The sequence below is a fragment of the Harpia harpyja genome, chromosome 3 (genome assembly GCF_026419915.1).
Source record: "Harpia harpyja isolate bHarHar1 chromosome 3, bHarHar1 primary haplotype, whole genome shotgun sequence".
NCBI classification, from domain to species: domain Eukaryota; kingdom Metazoa; phylum Chordata; class Aves; order Accipitriformes; family Accipitridae; genus Harpia; species Harpia harpyja.
The window spans coordinates 78,791,436-78,816,526 of NC_068942.1; the positions used below are offsets into that span (position 1 = coordinate 78,791,436).

At 44.2% G+C, this 25,091-nt stretch overlaps 1 protein-coding gene across 6 annotated transcripts in view; it reads right to left on the reverse strand.

Annotated features, from left to right (window-relative positions):
• FBXO34 (F-box protein 34) overlaps nt 1-19,413 on the reverse strand; it is a 40,210-nt gene extending 20,797 nt beyond the window's left edge. For 2 of the 6 annotated variants that reach the window (XM_052783562.1, XM_052783559.1), the window contains exons 1-2: nt 19,305-19,413; nt 4,767-4,845 (exon numbers count right to left, since the gene is read on the reverse strand). The gene's annotated coding sequence lies outside the window, so the exon portion shown is untranslated. Of the gene's footprint in view, nt 1-3,913; nt 4,188-4,766; nt 4,846-19,304 lie in introns of those variants that run through there. The other 4 variants (XM_052783566.1, XM_052783563.1, XM_052783565.1 and 1 more) reach the window with 3 other exon arrangements.
• Nucleotides 19,414-25,091: the final 5,678 nt, after the last annotated feature.

Below are 25,091 nucleotides of genomic sequence, written 5' to 3' on the forward strand. Positions count from 1 at the left end.
AGATGGAGACAGAAGGCAGGCAAGGCTACACACTAAAAATACTTCTCAGCCAAAGTATCTGCTTGGTTTTATACAGATGCTTAAAAGAAGAATATACACAGAACATCTTCTGCTGAACTCACTCAGCTACAGATAAACTTGGGGGTTTGGCAAGTAAACTGCAGTAGAGACCAGCGTTAAATACAGTATCTTTTTTGCATGATTGTTTTAAAAGACTGTTTAAAATCTAAGCTAATTTTGAAGCCTACCAATTCTGTGGATCTTTAATCTTTTTTTGGCTACATTTTTAAAGATTTTTTTTCCATTAATAACTCAAGAGTTACTTGAAGTAAAAAATAGTTTTATATTTTCAGAGCTTTGTAGTTGATACGCCTAGCAACTAACACAAATTTTCAGAAATTCCAAGCATAGCACAAATTCTACCATAATTCATTTTTTAAAGAAGAAAAGAAAGGCCCCAAAATAGCATCTAAATTTCAGTAAAGGATAGCTTCTGCACACTCAAGTGCCTTGTTAACTGTGAGAATTTTTGCTGCAAATCTTTCCCCTTTCATGTCTCATCTTCAAAATTCAGTAACACAGACCTACAACAGGACACCACAAATAATTCTGGTGCAATTCTTTCCAGGTTAACAACCATTTTTGAAGTATGAACTTTTAGAAAAGTTCACCTGAAAACATCAGATTCTGGTTTGTTTCAGAAGACTTTTAGACTTAGTATTGCAAAAATAGCTTTATAAGCAAGACAGAAAAGGAAAAAATACAAGTATTGCTATCTAACTCAGTATTCCCTACTACTCCTCTCCAGTACAATCGATTTTTTTTTTTTTTTTTTAGGGTTTCCTGCTCTTGGGCAAAACAGCAAATATGAATAAGAACCACCAAATCACCAAGACACTAAGCAGAAAATAAGATACCCACAACTGTGTTTTAAAAAGGATGGTTTAAGTGAACCAGATTTTGAGCTGGGGATTGTTACTTTACTGTGAAAATACTCAGCTCATTTTCAGGCTCCCCAGTGGAGCAGCTGGTGTGAGCACACCATAGAGCAGAAGACCATAACCTTACAAATCAAACATGCCAGCTCCAGAGCTCCTACTCACCACACTGGCTTTTGTCAACAAATTGCTACCAAATCCCTCTCCCAAAAGCCAGCTGAAGCTTGCTAGCCTGAAAACTAAATTACTGAAGTAATCACCAAGCCTCATCAGCTTGATCTCTCACCATTTAACATCTCATACTAATTCTCTATGACCTTGCAGGAAATAGTTTCAAACAGCTCCCTCAAGAAAGTGAGTTTCAAGCCTTAGTTTTTCCATTCTGAGCCATCCCTGCACTATTTCATAGCTCTGATAATTGTACCACTGACTAACCTCCAACTGGGAATAACTGTTTTTATCATCACTATTAAAAACAGTCTCTCACACTGTTAGGAATCTGGAAACTCATTGTAGCTGCATCCCACCCTTCGGCCTCTCAAAACACTACAGAGCGATGAAACTATGTGCTGAAACCAGAGGATCCCTGTGCTGAACAACTCCTGTAATTTCTGGGTAATTACAACTGCTTCCTAAGCAAAGGCAGCCATGGAGGTTTGGTTATTGATTTTAGAGGGGCAAGTGGCATGAGATCTTAAAAAGTCAAAGTGAACTTAGGAGTTTTCCATACTGGACTGGGAAAGTTAAATTATTTTTAGAAATGCAGCAGCATGTTAAAAAGCCTCACGCATTCACCTAGTTTTGCGGTATTTGTGGTTTGTTTTTTTTAAAAAGTAAAAAGATTCATCTCCAGTTTTCCTTTCCTAAAAGCACATTATCTTGGTTTTTCACCTTAGCCAGAAGAGTGACTGATGGCTCACAGAGAAGTACCAAGGTGCAAAAAAATAAGAGTTGAAAGAAGAATGGATTTAAAAAACAGCTTTTAATTATCTGAAGGTACAGTTGCCAAGTAGACAGCAAAGAGGCTGTGCATCACATGCAGACGGGAAAATTCCCCCAGGTTTATTTCACAGTCAATTACAGTGGATTAACCTATTAGTAAGAGCAAAATATATTTTTTTTTTTTTGAATGCAAGTTTCAACAACTTGAAAAATCACTGCTGATCCTGTGTATCAAAGCACGAGTGGCAATCTGTTTTATCACATTTCCAGTCATCACAGTCCATAAACACACCCTACAAGCAACCTCTCCCTCTTTTTTAATGCATCTTCTGTCATTATTTCCTTCTCAGGGAACGGCAGCCCTCTTGGCTTCCTGCTTTGAGTATAGTTTTATACATCCATTAAATGTTTTTTTATTGTTGTTAGAGAAGCAAACACCTCCAAACTCTCACACACACCTTTGCACAAACTCACAGGTGCTTGTATTATTCACTTCTGCCTCTGTGAGATGTGACTGTACAAGGTATTTGTCAAACAGAAAGGCACCGCAGCACTGAAGAGCAGCTTTCCAGGATCCCTGTGCTAAATACTGGGTGTGCCTACTTTTGTTTGGTATCAAGTTCCTTCTGCTGGCTTCACTGCAAGAGCAAACTACATGGATACTTAAGTTTTTCCCCACCTCCAAAAACATTTGTTCCTTTTCTAAGTTCTCCAGACTTCCTTCCCCTTTACCGTATCACAAAGCCTCTCTTTTTAGCAAGGCTGCCTTCTTGATAGTCCATCGCTATTATCTTCTTGTTCGCTGCAGAGCAGCATGAATCACTGAATCTTGCAGAGCTTCCAGTCCTTTTAGCTCAAGGCCAGGCACCGAATTCAAGCATCCTGATTTAGAGAGAGGGCTGTTAAAACTCCTTCCCTGTCTCTTTTTTTAACACACTACAGCTTCCTGTCCTGGGAGGCAACAAAACTGCTATAAGAAATGCCAGTTTCTGTTAAACATCCCCAATTCGTGTGACACTGAACATTTAAAACAATTACGTTGCTCCCAAATCTTGCACTATAACAGCTTTTATTCCACAAAGCGTAGAGATGAGCAAAATTACTTCAGCGTGAAGGAGTTTTAGTTGGTTGTTTGCTGAATCCCACAGCATTTCAAGTTAACATTCAGGCTTGGCACGACCAACCATCCGCTCAAACACACAGCACAATGTCACCCCTCAAAACCCCACTGTTCAACCTAAAGGCACTTTTTTTATTTTAAGGGTGCGTCAGCTGCTAACTGAAAGTGGGAATGCTTCATTTAGCACACACACTTGTTAAACTGCTCACAGCATGCAAATAAAATACCGCATTGTGCAAAAGTCATTCAGTCTCCCCATCCGTAGATATGAGCAATGGAACCGCGTCCAGGAAAGAGAAACTTGGAACAACATGCAAATATTTCAGTCCCTTATTCCCAATATTCACATACTACACTAAAGCCCACATCCCTGTCATGCCGAGGGGTGACCATGTTGAGAATCTGCTGTACATAATGGGTGGGAAAACGACCATTATCTGTCTTGCCCCAGTACTGCACCCTTTTATTTGTAGTTATTACTGCAAACTGCTTTTTTTTCCAGACAATGGTTGTGTTATTATAGGTACCTTCATGCTGTGCCAAAGCACATACACACAGCAATTCAGAACAATCAGCCTTGTTTTCATGGGAGCAAAGGTTGCAGCCAAATGAAATGGGTGGAGATCACATTAAACAATCTTGGAATCTGCTAATAGGATATAGGAAAATGTGACCATAATGCAGATGCAGAGTTCCCCTTTCACCTTCCAATGTTATGGATAAAATAAAAGCTTTGGAAAACCAATTAAACTCTTTGAACAACATTAAGCAAGTCGAAGTGTTCTCAGTGTGCTTGCAAGACCACTGAGAAGTTCTTTAAAATTAAAACAAAAAAGTGCCCTTTCAAAGCTCTGAAACCAGAGAGCAAGGTTCCCCACCCCAGAACACCACCTGTTTAAAAGATATAGGATACCTGCAAGATGTCTGCTTATCCACGGTAAAGAGAAGCTCATCAAGACGACTGTTCCTGTCTTAAAGACATGATCAGCCCCTCCTCTGTCTAAGAGGGGAATTTTCATACTGAAGCACCTTGCTTGGTCAGCTGTAACCTGCATTCCCCTTGTTTGCTTTTGAGATGTGCATTAGTCAGCTTTCTCCTTCACAAATCTGATCGTGCCTCTGCATGATCATACACTGAAGTCATGTCCTTGAGTCTGTGACATCAGTCTGTTGCCATGGTAACGTACAGGGCAGTCCAAAATTCAGTATTATGGCATCACTGCAGGATCAGACAGCAGAGCAAGCCAACGCCTGAGAGCTGGTTAATGCAGCACAAACAGCTAAGACATTTAAATCTAAACGTTAAAGCGTAATTGCACTTTATCATTATATTCTTCATAAATATGGCTAGAAGCCTCTCGTCAAGAAAGACGATCCAGAAGGTCATTAAGTTGAAGACAAACAGGCAAGCCATCATGCGTCACTAAAAAGAAGGGCAATATGTTTCCAAGGATGGCCATCAAGTACGAAGAAAGCTTAGTTCAGCTCTCTGAATAGCAACCACCATCTGTTCCTAAGGCAACACCAGACCTGCCTAAAGAAATTGTTCACAGAGAAACAGGGATGGCCCCTTGGCACCCCAGATCAAGTGCTGGGTTGCATGCAGTTTTTCTGGAAATCATACCAGAGTGTCACAGCACTGTTACCTCTTTGGAAGAGATACCATTACATAAGACATGGTTCTTCAATTTCAAGTTTCGAAGCAAAGATCAGTGCATCATTAACCCAACCTGTAACAAAGCCATGTAGTTAAAAAAGGGTGGTACCTTCAAAGAGTTGCTATTCCATGTAGGGTTAGACATTACAGTTCTGTGGGTTCCTTGCACACTCATGAGAATGGCATTTCTGAAGAGCAAAAGGGAAGGAAAAAGGAAATTAGTGACACGGTAATGGTGTTACAACTACTATCCAGCTCTTAAAACCCAAAAGATCCGGTTTGCCCAGTGCAAAGGGCATGCGGGAACAACAATCAATGCATTGCTGACATGTGGAGCACCACCAGTTCGAGCAGGTCTTCAGTGCCAACTGACTGAGTACACCCCAAAAAGAGTTCAAGTTCAGCAACTACAGTCAAAGGCAGCAGCCCTGCCACAAGGAGAAGTCCCGCTGGGTGGCAGGGCAGAAGCTGCTTTGGCATCATGGGAGCCCAGGCTGCAAGGACGGCAAAGAGAAGAGAACACAAAGCTCTCAGTAGCTCTCACGCCAGACCCCTTTCTTTACGTGTTCCTCCATTCTCATCACGCACATGTGTTTAGAGGTCTGGGTGTGGATTCCCAGTCACTGCTTTAACACCCAAGTTCCTCAAGACCCTTGAGTACCACTGCTTTTGCATGTTCAGCCTCCGTGTAAACCCAGCCACTCCCCATATACTTGACCAGTTTCACTTCACCTCCTTCCGCTTTCTCTTATTAATCCACGCGTCTCTTGTAACTCACTCAGTATTTCCTTCTGCAAAGCTGACCTCCATCCTTCCTATAACCTCAGACACACCCACAATTTCTTAACAGTGCCATTAACAAGCTGCAGGTGCAACAAGGAACATTTCATGCTCTCTACACGGATGTAACCCTCACCCTCTCCTAACCCCTCCTCCCAGGTCCCTGACTATTATTACCCCATGCCTCATTATCTAATACCGAACACATGCCTCGGGGCTGGGAACCATTGTTTATTTGTCTCTGCAACGCCACACACCCCAGTGGTGTTGTATAAATAAATTCCACAACCTGTTTGAGCCTGAACTTGATTCAGGCCTGAATTACACCAGTTTCTAAATGACTGGTGCAAATGCCTTCACTTGCTCCCTGCTCGCTTACGCAATCAGCCACCATAGGCAGTTCCAGTGCCAAACATCATGATAGCTAATTGCTCCTATAGACCACAACTGCAGAGAAAACAAAATTTAAATCCCTCTACTTTTAAATACAAATTGCAAATTATAAAGGGAAGAAGAGACAGGCAAGAGGCACACTGCTCTCAGCATGAGGACACCTGAATGACAAGTTCCACATGCCAATGTCACCGCTCAGCCACCAAAGCATCCAGGCTTTGCCCCAACCTCAGTCCTTAAACACCTGGCAGGTTACCCAGTTGCAAGTCTGAAGTACCATGGAGGCTGAGATTCTGAAGGCAACTTTAAGCCAAATAGATTTTGGAGGAAAATAAAGCCAACAGGCTTCATCTCCATGGTGCTCCTGCAACATAACATAGGCTGAACAAGTTACTCAGGGCAGAGGTCTTTCTTATTAACTACCTAGTAAATTCAGATTAAAGTCGGACAGCCTTTTCCCCTCCCTCACATAAAGATCAGATGCTATCCAAATCAATCCAGCTTCTGTAAGAAGGAAAACTTGCTCACAGCTACATGACACCACACACAACCTACAGGACTGCAGCCCTTCAGGTACTCATCGAACTTTTCCCGCAGAAAAGTCTCCAGTACTGGATAATTTGCCTCCAATTGATTTTCTGCAGTCAAGATGGATCATAACTAAGTAGTGGATATTGAAGCACACAAGTAGCCCCAGTGCACCCATCCCAGCTCATGAACACACAAATGCAAAAACCTGTGGACACTCATCACCTACCCTCCCAGTCACATGTGTTGATTCAAGCAACCACACATTGCTTCAGAGGACTGATCAAACGCCCAAGCCAAACACAAGAAAGAGAGGAAGGAAGCACCGAGGCACACTTCAACCATGGGGAGGTAAACAAAGGCCGGAGAAGAGCCAAGGCTGGGTGGCTGCCGTGGAAGCTTCGTTAGCAAACTTCAAGAAGAGTGGAGCATGGGGAAGGCGACTCACCATCCAAATGGTCACAAGAGCCTTGTCAACTTGCACAGACCCAAGAGCAATGCCAAAAATACTAAGCGCAGCGCTGGGTAGGCAAACAGACCGTTTTGAGACGCAGAATTAGCTTTTTTACTAGAGAAAGGGAACACAACTGCACACAACCGTTCAACAGCAAAGCAGAATCCAGCACTGTGGGTTTGAGACATCTGTGAGAGACACCATTTCATCAGCCAGCAGTCCACCTCAGCACAAAAGATACCAAGCTCTTGCTCTAAGCAATGGTATTTACCCTCATTATAAGCATACAGGTGGAGGACCTTCACCCACTCATAGGAAGGAGCTGTGCTTTGTAGACCCTTCCTCACTACCCACCCAAACCTCCTGTCCATAGACGAGTCCCTTTCCACCTATATTACCCTCAGAGTAGGTTGGCCAGCATGAGAGAAAGTTATCGCAGCCCATCCTTTAGCTTCTTTTCCCTACAAATGCAAGGTCCCTGACCTCTTTTTAAAAGGCAGCTAGGCACCCGGGTTACCACACAAGACTCACATGGCCTACAACCTTCTCCTGAGGAAACCGTGGCAAAGAACATGCTGGGTCAACTTGCCCAGCGGGCTGGGGTTCAGGCAGCCCTGCTGCCAGATAACACTCCAGGCTTGAACCTAGTTTTTACTTCGGCAATACCCAATCCAGCCTGCCAGCCTCCTGTCCCTGCAGTATCAGTGGCTAAACACAGATGCAGGAATCTGATCGGCTACAGATTTTCACAGGGAATAAAAAAAAAAAAAAAAGTATTTTCCCCCTATACAAATAAATAAATACCTCCTTAAAAAAAAGGTGATGCAGTTCATCTCATTAGAAGAACGCATATTGTTCTTATCAAAGCATGGATCCATTCCAGGACATGATGCACAGGCCAGTCTGCAAAGCATGTTTGGGTCTTTCCCTCTGAAAGCCACTCTATAAATGCAAGACCCAGCTAAGGGGCCTTGTACTCCTTAATTCTTTGAAATTCACCATCACTTCACCTGAAGTTATTCCCAGAGCTTAATACTGCAGTTGGATCCATACTGAGTCGCTCTACATGATCAACCCCATCAGCCCAGTTACAACCAAGCCCAAACTTACAAAAACTATCAACATTAAAAAAGCGTATTGTATTTTCTTTCCCCAAGACATTTTACCTGTCAACAAGTATCTGCCTTAGTGGGTTACCATCCTCCCATCACCCTGACTTGAGTTACCCTGCTTACAGCAAAAAGCAGCGAGAGCCAAAAGCACTCTGCCTGGAGTCCAAGCAGAGCTTGCAAGAACAGACCCCCTTTGGGGCAGCGGCAGTTGAGTTCCATTTAATGCGAAAACAAACTACTTTTCCATTCAAGTCAAAAGCAGAGACAAAGAATTGTATGTAGCTCAGACTGCACAGTCAGCTGTCTTTTTAGGAATAGATCAGATTTAACAGTTCTATGGCAGTCCAGAAAAAGTTAGCCTGACACAGGCACTCGTCTGCGGTGCTCTCACGGCCTTAAGCCGGTACCTCAAAAATCATTATCATGATCAACATCAGTTCCAAGAAGGTATTTTATCAGGATTCAGCCTGATGCACGAATGCACTTTTATCCCATTTCAAAGAAAGACAAAAACCCTCTCCGAAGCTCTGCCCAATAATTCTCTTTTGCATCATACAGGTTGCATACAACGCCATTTCTACACTGGGGAACCAAAACGACACAATTCTGCTACAGCCTCATCAACGTGACCACTCTCACCGCAGGGACTCATATTCTGAAGCAGCAAGCTTGGTAGCAGAGGATGCTCAGGCTGTTTTACTTGACTATTCAGGGCCTAATGCAGACAGAGAAACTAATTAACACGTATCACTATGGGAAGGAAATATAATCTAAACGTTCATTGGTTTATATCTAAACCCTTTGAGACTTCTAAGGTCAAAGCTAAACAGATCTTCACCTGGCAAACTACTTGGAGAGCCTTCAGCTGAAGCTGCCAGGTAAGGGAATGCAGTATTTTAGGATATTTTTGCTACATACACTGGGGACACACCTCTAACATGCACAAAGCCCAGAGAAGCATCATGACAGCTGCAAAAACAACTTTGTCCTGGCTAACATTCACATAATGAAATTACAGTTTCACTCCAGGGAAAAAGGAAAAAGCACTTAAGTTTTGTTTAGATTAAAGTGCTGCAAGCCATGCCACTTATCTGCTATCAGAGCAGATTGCAGGGCTGCTCCAATGATTATCCAGTAATGAAGTAACTGGAATTGGAAGGTATGCAATTAGTCCCATCTCCTCCTCCTCCCCCCCTCAAAAAGAGAAAAGAAAAAAAAAAAAAACCACAGCACAGACGTTATCACCTCTATCTCTAGCTCTGCTACCCTCATCACTTAAAATACCTACAAAGCAAAGTAGGGCTGTCACTTACAAGCTGCTAACAAGCCTGGCTTGGCCCTGACTGGCAGCAAAGGTGATATTCTCAGCATTTCCCGAGAAGAAAGTTACTGGTTTACTTAATGGGATGTTTTCTCAGGTACCCACACACGCATATATTAAGCTTAACATGCCTGCATTTAGCTATTCCAGTAAAAGCACACCACTTTTCAGAGGAAAAAAGCACTGCTGTTCCTACTAGCTTTCAGTTAAAGCATCTCTCACTAATCCTCCAATCCTCCTGGGCACGACCACTGTGAAGTGAATATATTAAACTCGGGACACAGGTATCACTTGCTGGCGCTCTGTCTAGCTTTACTGACTCCAGCCTGAAAACACTGGCTCATTTTACCTTAACAATTTGCACCCTACCTTCCCTTAAAGAGTTGTGTTTTATGTTTGTAAAGTGGTATACACAGCTCCTTCCATAACAGCGGCTAATGTATGGAAGACGCAGAAAGGCCCCAGACACCCCAAAGCCGAAGGGCAACTCACAGTACACCCCTGCTTCCAAACTGCCATTCTGATAAAATACATGTTGACATTTATTCATGCTCAAAAGCTCACTCATCCTCCCCTCCACCCCAGCGATACCAGTTGGTCTAATTAAAGACACGCCTTCTCCCAACAGCCTCTGCCTCACGTATACCCCAGTAAAGTTTCTCTATCTGTGATCACCAACTTCTTACCTTTTTTTTTTTTTTTTTTTTTTTTTAAGATCTCTGGGCTTCTTCATATGGAAAGCAACCTAACAGACTCCTCAGTCCTTAACTACCTCTGTTCAGCCTGGACAGCCACCTGATGAAAAGTAATTCCTTGCTGGTCTGCTGTGACCCAAGAAACACAAGGGAGGAGGGCTGGGGGACAGGGGGGGATTCCTCCAGCCCTAAAAAAAGGAATTTAAAAAAAAAAAAAACAAACTTACAACCATTATTAATGCAGCTAGCAACATCAATGAACTTGCTCTGTATAGCTCCATTACGGATGCAGCAATTTTACACTCAGATTAAGCTCCCTGACTTTTTTCCAAGTTAAGTTCTTTCCAACCTCTTAAAAATGTTTTCCCAAAGATGACTGGGCCATCCCTGCAGGACACTCTGGTGCATTCACTTCCTTGGATTCAGTGAGGCCAGGGATGAAGCTGCGTTAACTTCACAAAATCCATACACAACCCTTTCCTTGCTGGCTTCATCTACTGATCCAAAAGAGGAAAAAAGGGGGAAAAAAAAACCCCAAACTTTTAAGGTGAGAAGAGTATGCAGAATGCTGCAGAAACATTTGCTACAAAGGTATGCAAACTACCACTATTTATCCTACAATTTACCCTAAACCCTACAGCTGACACATCAGCGGACACCATTTTAACAATCCCATAAGCTGTTAAAGCCTAACAAAGCAATCATTAGGAAAACTGGTTTAGTCCACTGTTGGTGGCATCCCATGCACCATCCGTGGAGGGAGCGTGACTCAAACTGCTCTGAGCTCCCGTTTGCAGCACAGGCTGTAAAGCTGCATTAAAAGAGAATTCTCAGTAACTTGTACCAAAGCGATGTCTCCAACTGCTTCTGCTGCAAGACCTATTCAAAGCAAGTTATTATACATTTTAAGATGACTACATCTGCAGTCCTACTGCATCTAAAAAAATCCATAAGCATTCTAAGAGAAACACAGGGATTTTTTCTAACACCATGGAAGATGGATTCATTGCTATCAGTAATCCTCCCACAGCCCAAATCTCAGAAGTGGTAGCAGATTTACTTAGATTTCAGACGCATAAACAAGCACTCTTTGCATCACTTCATTCATGTGTTTATCAATATAAAGTTACCTCGTTTAAAAAAAGACAGTAGAGTGCCATCCTTCTTTAGAAAGGAAATTAAAAGGGAAAAAAAAGGCAAGAAACCAACAGTCTGTCCCACACTCGATAGCAAGCTCTGGTGAACTGATGGTTAAATCGAGGTCTAGAAACCCATTTCCAGAGGACAGGCTTTCCTTAAAGGTTTTTGGTTTTTTGGGTTTTTTTTTGGTTTGGGTTTTTTTTTTTTTTTTTTTAGAGTTCACGTACCCTGACATTCGTCTCAAGCTACCATGCCTTGCACACCCTGACTGTTCAGCAGTGGATTGCCCAGGGTGCAAACATCCTGTGCAGGGACAGCCCTCCTCTCCCCAGGACAGGGACATGTGCAGGCAGTCAGGCAGGCAAATGAATGAGAACATCGCAGTCAGAGTGACAGGCAGCACGATACCAAACCAAGAGCAGCCTAACAGCAGGAGAATAAGGGGCAGTTTTGCATATATGTTTACAGAGAGCTTCTCTCAACCTCAGGAGTCAGGACAGGCAGAAGCACAAAAGGTTTGAAAACATAAATACACTAAGACCGCAGTCCCGCACTCCCAGAGTGGAGGCTTCATGGTGGAAAGGCTTTTTATGCTTTGCAATAAAGACTTAGGTAAGGCAAAGTTCAGAACAAAAACCTCAATTAAGAGCTTTATAAATCAAAAGGGAACTGGGTTGCCTCTGGAAGCACGTAAGCTGGTGAACACAAACCCCAATTCGACACTAGCTTCTATCACTCGATACACAGCAAGTCCTGTTTGAACTCAATGTCCAAACTCTTCTTTAAAATATAGCCTCCAGTATGACACATTGCAGAAAGCCAAACCACAGGCACAAGCCATGAGTTAGTCTTTGAAGTTTAGATACAACAGAAAATTATTTCACCTACCTAGATGCAGAGGGATAGCTGCTGCCTTTGATGCTACAAGAAATTTTGATCTTAAACTGCCCAAACACTTCAAATTGCTTGCTGGGCTGCAGAGTGGCAACACCCAAGCCTACACATACACATGAACATAATTATGCCTGGTCTAGACTTGGGGGGGGGGCGGGGGGGAATCTTTTCAGTGATGTTAGCATGCAAAGAAAATAATAGCATGTACAAAGAAATCTCTAGAGTGACTTATGAACAAGATTTTATGCTTGGCTTTCTGCCAATTAGAGAGGAATTAAAGAGCCTAGCAATATAACCCCGTTCATCCCAAGGAAGAAACTGCATTCTTAAGTGATCAACGGAATAAGAGAGAGAAGGAAAGTGGGACAAAGACACAGGACTGCAATTGCGCATACCAAGATAGGAAGTTTCTGATGGTACCGAGACTAAAAGCGGGCTAAGACTGTAACGAAGAAAGAATAGTTCAGATTTTAAAATTAATCCAGTCTATTGCATCCAAAAGAAAATTAGCCAGTAAATAACAGCATTCCAATAAAGCAGACAGTATTTTTTTACTGTAAAATTCCAACTGTTATAATATTTTACAGATTATATGCCTTCACTGACTGCCAACCAGCGAAATCAGTAAAAGGAGGAGGTCACAAGAACAAAAGCAAACCAACTGGAAAAGACATTGCTAGACACCTCAAGAAGCTGAAAATGTGTCAAACCCCAGCCTTTTAGTAAGGGAGAACATTTAGCAGCTATCTGCAATGATGATTTTATATCCAAACTCTTTGGAGCTTATGAATTCACATCATGAGACCAGCTTTTAGCAGAACTAGGACCAGACTTGACATGCCCCAGTTTCCCCAAGGTTACTTTCTGAAAACCATCTACACTTAAAATATTTCAAGTGCTCTTCTCACACTGCAGAAGAGCAACCAAAAGCTAACTTCTAACTTTACTGTTTTAGCATTCATTTTACCAGAAGTCAATTTCAACACTTCTTTTATTTGAATGACAGAAGGAATTTTCTGTTAGATTGCAGGTTCAAAGTTACTGGAAATGGCAGCAAGCTCCTGTTTATATATATAAAGTCATTGCAAGGAGGAAAAAAAAATGTTACTGAAGCTTACTAAATCAAAGCTTGTAAAAGACCAAAACAACAAAATGAACTCAAGTAGCTTAGGAGTTGCTAGGGATGTTTAAAGTTAATAAAATCCTAAATTAAATGGCTGCCGCTTAGGTTTGCCAAAAAATTATGCAAATTTCCAAAGTTCATACATAGTAATTAGCACAGCAAAAAGCAGGTCCCAAGTAAGTGATGAAGTTAGTCTCGCTCTTATTTTTCCAGCAGATGGAACTAGCTGTGTGTGAAGTTATTTTTTGCAATCAGAGATTAAACATATTATCCTGAATATCAATTCTGCAAATATAGCATATTGGATACATGCATACAAGGTATCAGGAATATGCAAAAACCAATCCAAATCCTTCTTTTCCATCATTCTAAATAGGACACTAACGAGGCTGGGGGGAGGGGTACACATTTAAGACTTCATTTTTCAAACCTATCGACTATCTGCCGACAATTTAGCTGAAACAAGTTCTCTCAAAGTACATTAGCGTTAATAGTCCAAGCAGGTTTTTCCAAAGAAAAATGTCTGCCTTGACTAAAAATACATCCTCTTGATGTGCTAATTGACAAGATTACAAAAAGTCATCCAAATTGCAAGTTCAAACAATGTGCATAAACTGAAAGTCTCCAGTTTTTGCCCATTACTTCTCCAAACCCTGGTTTACAGGCGTATACATCATACATTGTATATCGCATACTGTAACGCACAAATCCACCTTTTCCATTCCTATTACTGATTTGACACTTACTTCATGCTTAAAAAGATAGTCTTCTCCCAAGCCCTGCAATTCTCAAGCTACCTGCAGCAATGCGCTGAGCAATGGCTGAACCTCACATGTGCCCTTGACCAAAATACTCCACCTGCGTTCCACATTCTGAATTTAGTTTCTCTTAAGCACTCGAGCCAGGAGCTGCCCCAGTATAGCAAGTTACTCTCAAAGACACTGAAAGACCCAGCAGCTTTTCTCAGTTGTTTGCCTGCCTTAACCTTGATATTTATATTGTGCTTATAGAAGCAGCGTGATCCATAAAGATGTACGTCAACACATGCATCCAGTTTAGGGGGCACCCACCTAGGACCATTCAGTGTCCTACTGCGAGCATCAGCAGATAAGTCTTGAGAAGGTGCAGGGAGGTCAACCAAAAGCACAGTTACTGCACTGATTGTGAAGAGAAAGGATAGGCTGCTGCTTGTGCAGTACGGGCACCAGCTTCCAAACAGAAAAGTGGTGAAAGAAGTGAAAACAACCTACAAGTCTCACTACACAAACATTGCTTTGTAGCTCCAGGTAGCCCAGGAAAGGTTTCTAGAACCTGTACGTGCTACAAAAAGAACCCCAAACTTACATAATTAAAGGAACATAGGGAAGGAAAAGTAAAGTTTAACTCTAATTTAAAAGTCAAGTAAATGACACACTTGATTGAATACTATTAATGAAAATTGTGCAAATTAAAAGTAGATATACTGAAAGCAGTAGAAACCCTGCCCGAAACAAAACGAGAATTCTCATACAAAAATATTTCTATGGCCAAATGAAATACTGAGTTTAAGTAAGAAAGCAACCACTTACACCTATCGTGCTCTTCCCCGCCCCCCCCCCTTCTCAACTAGGGAGTCTCATTTATCTCAAAGCAATCAAAAGAAAACACTTCGATTTTTAAAGTGAGAAAAGCTGCAGAAATGAAAGCCCTGTCTGGCACGAACAAGTAATATTTGAGAAATCAAAAGGAGATTCTCCAAGTTAGGGGAAGAATGAAAACAGTTCTGAATAACTTACTTTGCATAGCCCAGTTCCTGCCAAAACAGTTCTGTAAATCCCATGGTAGTTCAGATAATTTCCATTCTCAGAACAAAAAAAAGCTAGATTGAACATTAGCAACATTAATTGTGTGATATGACCTGAATGATGCAAGAACAAGTAGTTAAGTGAACCACAACATCTGCTGAATTTTTAATCACTAGTTGTTTTGCTGCAAGGCAGAAGAACATTGTATATTAGCTTCCAAGCACTGTACAGAATGGCACATTAGGACAGCAAGATTTTAACTGGCAGAAATTCAGCCTCTGTGCTACCTAAATGCCATTACTTTGCTATGAACTGCAAACATAGCAGCTTCTAAAGCAGTTTTTTTTTAATCACATGGAAAAGAGCACTATTTTCTGCACCCCAAGATACCAGTCAGCCATTTCTGAATAATTTTTTTTTTAAATCTGACAGACATTTTCTTAACAGCCATTTATGCATCCCTCTGTAGTGTATTTTTACTCTCAAAACAGCATTATGTAGTCATGTGGCTGCCCAGCAGCAACTCACTACAAAAGAGGTAGTTCAACCTCCAATGTGTAGGAAGGTGATCTATGTAAACATTCATATTACCTCTGTACTGCAGCAAGACATGCAACTGCAACATGTTTAGGCGTACCTGAGATATATTTAATCTATCTGCCTCTGATACCCATTGCAATGACACTGCAGACACCTAGCTTTTACCCTGAACTGGCTGTCCAAGTGAGTACCATTAACATGAGTTGCACAAGCCCACCCCATACCTATACCAGCCAGTCCTGCTGTGATTTCTCTGTGTTTGATACCCAAAATAGCTAGATTAAAACCAACCACCATGCCTACAGTGGTAAATACATCTCCAGTTATGCTCTAGGCATGAGACCGCAACAGCAGGATTAGCAAGTGATACAGTAGATATTCCCCTTCCACAACAAGACAAAAAGGAAAAGTTATTTGGGGAATCAACACAAATTCCAAATACAAATCCAACAACTATACCCAGAATCTGCACTATGAGCAATTATCCCGATTCATACAAGTGGGGAAAAAAATGACATTAAAAAAAAAAAGTTTGTCACACTGGCTTTAATAGATTCTACTTTAATAAGTTAATAGAATCAAAATAGCTTAGGAAACAAAACCAGTAAAATATGGTACAAATAAAAAAGGAGCAGCCACACATACCAAAGCAGCATTCCTGTGCCCTCCTTACTGCAGAGCTTACAAAGCTGGGAAGTTGATTTCTAACCAGCAGCTTTCACTAAACTAAGACCTCCTTCAAAAGCTTATATGGATGCATAGGAACATCTAGTAATACATCCAATGACCCAATAATCCACAAAAGCCAAAAAAAAGCAGCAGACAGGGATGACAGACATGCATGCTTCCAAAGCTACATTATCTTTAATCATAGGCTTAGGACCAGTCCTATGTTTTCCTTAGAGACTCAACTACTGGGTACAAGATAAGCTGCTATCTTCTCTGAAACCAGGTATCAAACCTGCAACGGGAATACTGAAATATACCATATCTGCTGGTAATAAAGCAACCGGTGTTTGAGGATTATATTGAATTGCTTGTTTTGTTATGCTACAGGGCAGCAAGAAGTGAAAATAACACATTATGATGAATGTGTTGACACCTGGAACCTCAGGGACAGTTAGTACCTAGGGTAGCATTGTGCGTCCACAACACAGTATTCAACTTCACGCACCAGAAATCAACCTTGGCACCTCTGTGCCCCAAAACCACAGCCCTTCCTGGAATGGGAACTACAGGCCAGTCTCTGTGAGCACACGCTCTCGCTGCTAGCTGGTATTCAAGCTGGCAGAGAGCTCACCAATGCCGTGGTGCACGTCCACAGCACGCTACAAGACGAGCTTCCAATTTTAAGGGACACAGAAAGATGTTTTATATGCCTATAAGAAAATTAGTTGCAGCTTAGCGTTTGACAAGTCATTCATGCTTCTTCACAATCCTTACCTAAATGGAGAAAAGATCCGAGAGAGCATTTACTGCAAGTGAAATGTACAGAGCTTCCTCCTCAACCTCTGCTCATTCTCCAATTAAGCATGAAAGAGACAACTTAGTCATACGGAGCGTGCAAGATGATTGTAAGACACTGGTATTAAATCAAATCCCACAACTTTTCACACCTATTAAAATGGAACTTTGTCATTAGAAGGCGGGATTTTGATAAGCGCAATGCAATTAACAGACACCGCCTTTGTTACCAGGCTGCTCGTGATGAAGCCCAGACTCCTTGACATTCCATTTCTTTCCCTCAAAGGGTCTGTGCTACAGCAAATTTATGGTTTTTAGCATGTAAGAGGAGAATTGGGCATGTTACCTTCAAAACCAGTCAATAAGGCTCTTTCACTCAGGCACAGGGAAGGAGGGTGGCTGCTGGAAAGCAATACAAGGCACTCCCTTCCCCCTCCCCTCAGGACCCAAAAACGCTGCATTCAAAACACTCCCATCCCCTGCAGCAAGGGATTAGCCATTTATTAAAAAGGAATCAAAACACTGTAAAAAGCTTCCAGTTAAGATTTCAAGAAAAAAAAAACAAACAAACAAAAAAAATGCAATGCTGGTGCAACTGGAGTGGCATTAGAAATTCTTCTGGGCACTGAAGAACAAGTAGCTCAAACGTAAGCAGGATGTCATTTGTCCGGACGATGCTGATGAAATGGCTCAAAAGGAGAACAGAACTAGATTATTTTTTTTAGTCAGTCATTTTGCTGCCTCCACGTTAAGCAATAACAACATTAACAACCTACAGGCATCTACAGATTTAGACTTTGGACTTCCAAAACAACTGCCTACCTCCACGGGTTTTTTTTGGCTCTTCTCTAGGGGTGACAGACAATTATAATGGCCAATTATGTAAAACCTTTCATCCGAGAAAACACGAAGCACTACGCAAACACTCATTAAGACTCGCGACTCGAGTCTGCGCTGGGCGCTTAGCCGGTTCAAAGCTAGCCTGGATATCTCGAGCTACCAAAACTGGATACCGAGAGCTATGGCATAGCCAAGATAGCATGCAGCGCAGCAGGGTTAACCACTTGAGTATTTACACAGCTTCGCAGGCGGGTTTTACAGCCCACAACGAACCCCGAGCTGCTGCGGCTGTGCTTTACAGCCCCATCCAAGCCGGTTATTTAAAAGCAGAGCAGAGAGACGTACGCTGCTGTTGGGCGTTGTACAAAGCACCTCGCAGGACAAGCGTTAGACCCACTTCTCTGGCTGATACAGGGTGATTTTTTCCAACTGGAAGCCACACGGCACAACTCAATAACCTCAGTTTACTGAAGAAATTAAAAGCTACTCTTATTGTTTCAAGTAAGGCCTTGGAGGAAGTAATTTTGAGAAGAAATCACTTCCACTGTAATTGTACTTTTAACCTTTCCTTAGGTTCTTACACCATCCCCACGTGAACGCGTTATTAGAAGTGTTATCTAAAATATCTCATAACAATTAAGGCTTTCTTTCCGGATCACTATTTATGTTTACTGAGCTTCACAATCCTTGCCCCTAAAAGGCTGATAGATGTATGAAGCACGGGGTAAGCCATACAGAAAAACACGATCAGGAAGTGACAGTACTCAGAAGATCAAAATTTGGGGAAAAATACACGGATTTTTTTGGTTTGCTGGTTGTTTGTTTGGTTGGTTTTTTTAATAAAGAAAAACCCTGCATGCTTGCCTGCAGGCCCGCGAAAAGACCGCGACCTGCAAGAAAGCAGGGAAGCTCTGGACACCCGCCGCGACCCCGTCGCGCTGCCCGCAGCCACGCGTGGGTCGGCCGCGTTATGCAACCGCTGGGAAGGAGAGATGCTCCGCGACCCCCACGCCTCACCCGGGCCGTGCGGAGGAGACGGGACCCGGCACCCACGGAGGGATCTTTTCCCCCGGGCCCCCCCCTCCCTCCCTCCCTCCCTCCCTCCCACCGCCGCCGCGGGCTCACGCTGTCAGGCGGGAAGGCCACGGGAGCGCTGCCAGCGGAGCCGGGGAAGGGGCACAACGGGGAAACCGTAATAAACCCCCCTCCCGGGGAGGCGGCCGCCTCCGACAGCGCGGTGCCCCGGCACGGCAGAAGGGTGCCGGCGCTGAGGGGAGCACCGGGAATCCGATCCAATCAAATCAAATGAACCCGAGAGGGGGCGGCCGTCTCTCCGCACCGGGGGAACGAGGAGGCCCGGTTGCCCTCTCCACGGGGCCCGGCGCCGCGCAGCCCCGTCCGGCGAGCGGCCAGCGGCCCCTCGGCGGCCCCCGGAGCCGCCATGGCCGGCCGGGAGAACGGGCGGTGCGTGCGGGGCCTGCTCGCCGCCCACCTGCCCGCCCCGGCCCGCGGCCCCCGAACCGAGCCGAGCCGCCGTCCCCCGCCCCGGCCCCGCCGCACCGCGCCGCCAGAAGCCTACCCGGAGCGGGGAGGAAGGGGCGTCCCGGCGGCGGCGAGCTGCGCGGAACCGCCAGCCTGGGCTCGGCGCGGTCGGATTCCCCCTGCTCCCAGCCGCGGCGGCGGGAGGGGCCGCGCACGGCCGCGCCAATCCGCGCCCGGGGCGGGGCGGGACCGGGACGGGCCCGGACCCGCCGGGGAGGGCCGCGGCACCGCCGGCCGCCCCCGCGTCGTGCCAGGCACCGGCCGTCCCGCCGCGCCAGGCACCCGTCGGGCGGGCAGCGCCGACCGCGGGGGCCCGACTGGGGGCCTCTCGGGTCTCCCTCGGGCTCTCCTCACGGCGCTGAGGCTCTCCTCCGCGGGCCTTTGCCGGGCCCGGAGCTCTCCTCAGGGCCGCAGCGGTCTCCTCAGAGCGGGGCCGGGCCCGTGGGGTCCCGGCCGGCGGGTTCAAGGGCCAGGGACGTTTTCAGGGCAGACCCCGGTGCTGGGGACCGGCAGGGTCGAGGCCTTGCTGGAGTCCCCAGCGCTGGCAGGCGTGGGGCCCCTGCAGCCTTGCTCGCACTGGTGTCTCCAGGCTTGGACCTTGCTGCCCGTGTGCCGTGAGGTTCAGCGACCAACGTGGCACTGAAGGCAACGGGGGTGCCAGCTCCCACCCCCCTGCGTGGCACCGGCAGCCTACGAGTGGGTTTAGTATGGTGATAACAGGCTAAAAATCGGTATGGTCCTCTGCAAGAGGCCAAAGAAACTCATTTGATAGACCTTTTCGGCTTTAAAATCTACTTAACTCCTGACTGCAGGGCCAAAAGAGCTGCTAAGAGGTCACTGGGAGCGTGAAGCATTAGTCCTTCACGGTACTGGAACCCCACCAGCATCTTGCCAGCTAGCGTATTTTGCCAACATTGCCTCTCTGGCACAATCACTAAATACCCTTTGCAGTCATTTGTGTGGTTCCTGCCCTCAGCAAAGGGAAAACATGAGCTGCTCCGCTTGGTGTAGATGTATCCCAGGAGGCATGCTGCGCAGACTCCGGGCAGCGGTTCTTCACACAAGCATCACTCCAGCCATCTTCTCTATGCCATCCTTGCAAAGCCCTCAGCCTGCAGGGAGAAAGAGACAGGCACCAGAGAACTCCTCCAAAACCAAAGGTATTGAGAACAAGAGTGAAATGCAAAGGGAAGGCATTGGGAAAAGGGGAATTAAGCGGTGGCACCAGATGGTAGCTTGAGCCTAAAGGGGTTCCTGCAAGAAGGAGCCTTCCCCCTCCTCAAAAGAAGATTTCAGCGGTTCATTTCTGCTTAGGGGGAAGTGGGGAGGGAGGCAGGTCCCCGCGGAGGACCACAGATGACCCAGGGTGAGAGCAGGGCTAAGCAAACCTAAAAGGCCTGGTTTGTCTGACCTGCAGGAGAGCAGCAGTGGAGACACTACTTATTCTGTGTAATGCAATACTGTGAAAAGATCCTTGAGACCGTTCTTAAGCTAAAAAGCAGTGTAAGTGTGTCAGCACAGCACTGTGCCGCAGTAGTCCTGACGAGGGGCAGAGCTAATTAGCCAAGGCACAGGATTGCATTAACATGGCATCTCAGATGGCTGAGATGAATCTCCCAAAGTCTCTGGAGTCCCTGTTGACTACGGCCGCTACATACAAGTGAGGACGGGAGGGAAGATAGAGGTAAAATGAGTTGCTGAAGGTCAAATATTAGATCAGTGACAGTACGGAAAACAGAACCTACAGTTCCTCATCCCTCCAGTACTTTCTCCTCTGAACTGTAACAAAACCCCAGAACAACAACGGGATTTAGCTGCTGCTGACACAGTAGCTTCATGTGTTCCAGGGGAAGATTCTGTATTTTGGTATAGGACCATGGTGATTTGTTTGTGCACATGGAAAAAAAACTATTTACTAGCATGGTACCACAGTTCAGTGACATACACTGACACACAAGATATTGCCAGATGACTTAAAGGGGAATGAAATATGTGCCCTGTCATATTAGAAAAAGGCCCCCCAACAGTACAGAGCCAATCTTTTGTTGTAAGTTGATAAAGACAGCTAAATGCCATTTGCTGCTAAGTGACTTCTAATGATTAAATAAACTTTCTCCCCCCCCGCCCCCCTGGGGCATTTAGTGATAATATAAGAAAGATTTTGCACATTGTTTAGCTTACGTGGCCATCTGGCACTTTTGCATTTCAGTAGCCTTGAACATTAAAAAAACAATAGATAAAGAAAACCAGTCCTATCTTATCGGAGACCTGGAGAAGTTTAACTCTGTCAGAGTACATAGGACTAACCAAGTCGTTACAGCTCTTTTATTGTTTCCATCTTAATTAACGGTCATATTCCTCAAAGCTTTGTGTTGTTGTACTCTCTAAACCAAGCTGTTCCTTACCGCCTTTGTAACTCCAGCAGTCGCATCCAGCTTCCATAGGAGATGTTCTGTTTCTGGGCAATGGAGACACAAAGGAGGCGCGTGCTGAGATAAAATACATACAGGTTTTAAGCCAAAATAAAAAAAAAATACTAGAAGTCTTGTCTAAGCTAGGGAAAAAGATGCTCTTTTCAAATGAAAACTCAATGGTCTTGGCCTAACTCAATTAGAAACCTACTTCACGCTGCTGAAACATCGTCTAATACCACCGCACTAAGCGGTTTCTTTATCTGCCTTTGCTAAAGGGGATAAAAGTACAATTCACCCAAAGTAACCCACTCCAAGGTCCCTGGAAATGACAAAAAGTTTGGTCCCAACTCAGCAGTGGCCCACGGTTGAATCCAGCATTTTTTCTTTGGTTAATTCCAGCTCCCCTCTTCCCCATGGAAGAATACCAAGAAGCTTCAAGTCTGTTTGGAAAGAAATGTGATTTCCTTAAGAATGTGGCTTTAGGCCTTGGAGGATGAAACCAGCTGCAGGATGCTTTCACCTGTAGTGCTAGAGCGGGTTTTTGACCAAAACCTGTAACAGCAGGGAACATTCGGTGTAAACACACCGTAAATTAACAGAGGATGTAAAGATATGCTGAGATAAAAACTACCCAGGCTTTGTTTCCAACTCTACTTTGCATTGTAAGATTGCTAGTTTGCATTTTAGGCTAGCTCCAGTGAAAGCTGGGAGCTTATAAATGTGCTACAACATCTAGCTATTAGGTATCAGGCTGTCAGAGTGCAATATAATACCCAGAGTTGGGTACCTCGTCTTTCTATTTATAGCCTGGAGAGTGTTAGACACTTCCCAAGGGCGAGTGGAAACTCCCACCTCCCAAGCAGAGACCTGGTTGCAGGAAAGATCAAACCAGGGATGTATTAGACTTGCTTTGCATAGCCAGCGTGTAGGCGTTTCCATCAGCTCGGGATCCTGGGCCCACACATCTGGGGTTCAGGAGTCTGCAAGTGCTCTTTGAAGGAACAGAGCAAGGTTACCGGTTTCTTTTTAACACTGTGGGCTGTAGAGGTTGCATTTGATGTCGTTTGTTTTATGTGCTAATCTAGGTGATAGAGCAAATACCCAGGAAAGGCAAGACGCTCTCCAAGCTCATCCTGGTGAGAGTCCAAATGTCTCTCTCTCCTACCTGCTTGGACCATACCCTCCTCCCAGGCTACAGGCTGAGGCATTAGGGGTTTGGTGGGTAGCTATCTCACACTCCTGTTGAAAACTTGCTGCTTTGCAAAATGAAACCCAAAGAACAGAGCAAGAAAATGCAGCAGAAGGCTTAACTGTGTTTCCTAGTTGTTGTAAGACAGGAATTTAGCTTCTGTTTGCTGCTCCTAGAATTTGTTCTGGTTTTTAAACTAGCGACCACTTCAGATGAAAAGCATAAGCAGAAATGGGAACAACAGCCAAGGCACCGTAATGGTTTTGCTGCACAACACTTGATTAAGAGGTTATCAATTAAATTTGGCAGGAGGACTACTCTGTGCCCTCTGCAGCATCGTGCTGTGCTCCACATACAGTAGTTTGCCTACGGAGGCTTTTCTTTGACTCCACACAAGTGGCAAGTATGTGGCGCTGTGGGCTACGGCTCTATAACTCCATTTGCCTGAACTTTCACCAAAAATATGTTTAGAAATTGGAATTATTTCAGGGCTAAATTTGGAGATGGGTTTCCCTACATGCTCCATATTGCTCTTCAGTAAGGTGCATTTATGCAAGGCTGGGAAGAATTACCCTCACAAAGAACAATATCGCATGTGAATGAATGAAGAGTAGAAAGAGCAAGTTAGCAGATTTCCACATAATGATCTCCTCAGTACAATATGTATCTAATAATGACAGTTATAGTGTCAAGAAATAGATAAATTCAAATTGGTTCTCAAAGCTTCAATGGCTAAAATGTAGGCACATTATCATAAAATCATCAGGACTGTATGAGAATGGCAGGTTTAACCTTTCAGGCATGTATAATATCTGTACAGTATAATGAGTTTATATATTCATATTGCTTATCTCTATTAAATGGTAATATGTTTATTGCTCTTAACACAATAAAATCAGTAGCAATCAGGAATTTGGTTGAAAAACACGATTACCGTGTTTTGTCTTAAAATGACACTGCAATACTTTAAAATCATGGCATTATTCAAATACATCAAGACCCTTGCAGTGACCTAGATACTGTCAGTGGAAGGCGTCACTGTAGCGTGTTAAGGAAACCCATTCTGGCTTTAACCTAGCTAGCTCAGGTAACAACCAGCGAAGCTGCACGGCAGAGCCTGAGCCTGCCAAGGACCCGAGTTAGGTACTTGGGTTACCAGTCTGCCTTGAAGTGTGTACCGCTGCGTTATCGCTGATGTTGTTATTTGAGTTAGTGAGATTAAAGCCCTGGCTGTAGTGCAGCCACGCTTCCTAAATTCAGTATCAACATCCACGAGTGGAAATTAGCAAATGTGCCAGTTTAGGTGCTCCGAGGAGCAAACAAGTATTGTTTCAGCATGAAGGAATCCTTCAGATGCAGGTATGCAGCAAAAAAAAAAGATTTTTGGTTGGAAGGAAGACACTCCTAATTGATTTTTTCCTTAAAACTTGTGGTTCTGCATGGCTCACATCATTGGACTATAACCTGATATCATAAGGTGGAACTGCTGAATGCCCTCAAATTCCACTATTTGGGAGAAAAAGGGGAGTAACAAAAATCAGCAAACACCGAGGACTGCATTGGATTGGACCCTGTGGGCAGAGTCTACAAATATGAACTCCTGTAGTTCTGTTGTTTAATTGGATCTTTTTCATACCATTGGGGAACCTGGCAGCAGTCAATATCCTTCATACTAATCTTTTTTTTTCCTATAGTAAATCAATGATTGTAGGATTAAGTCCAGATGTTCAAAGTTTGCGAATCTTTGCTGTAACCCCTGGCAGTCCATAGAGGGAACCAGGGGTGACACTTCTCTGACTACTCCAACCCAACTCTCCAGTGACACCAAGACTGATCGCTACTGGGGTGAACAGCTCTGCGCTCAGACCGAATGGTCTTTAATCCACATACTGCTGTCTTTTTTCACTGTAATCGCGTTTCTATAACAATTTACTGACGTTTTACTGTCATGCCATATGGAGGTCCTGCATTTTTAGGCCGTTTGCAAGGTATGGTTGTCTTCCACCGTTTACCCTCACGCCTGCTGCTCAGCGGTTTCCTCGTTAGCAACACTCTTTTCTCAAATGCCGTCCACATTTTTGCAGTGCCACCAAGTGGCTGGTCTCTTCATTAGCATTTCTGCATTTCGATTTTGCCGATTTTTATGAACGAACCCAGAACAAATTGCCTTGCAGGTACGAATCGCATTAAACACAGCCCACCCCAAGAGGGCCGGTACGAT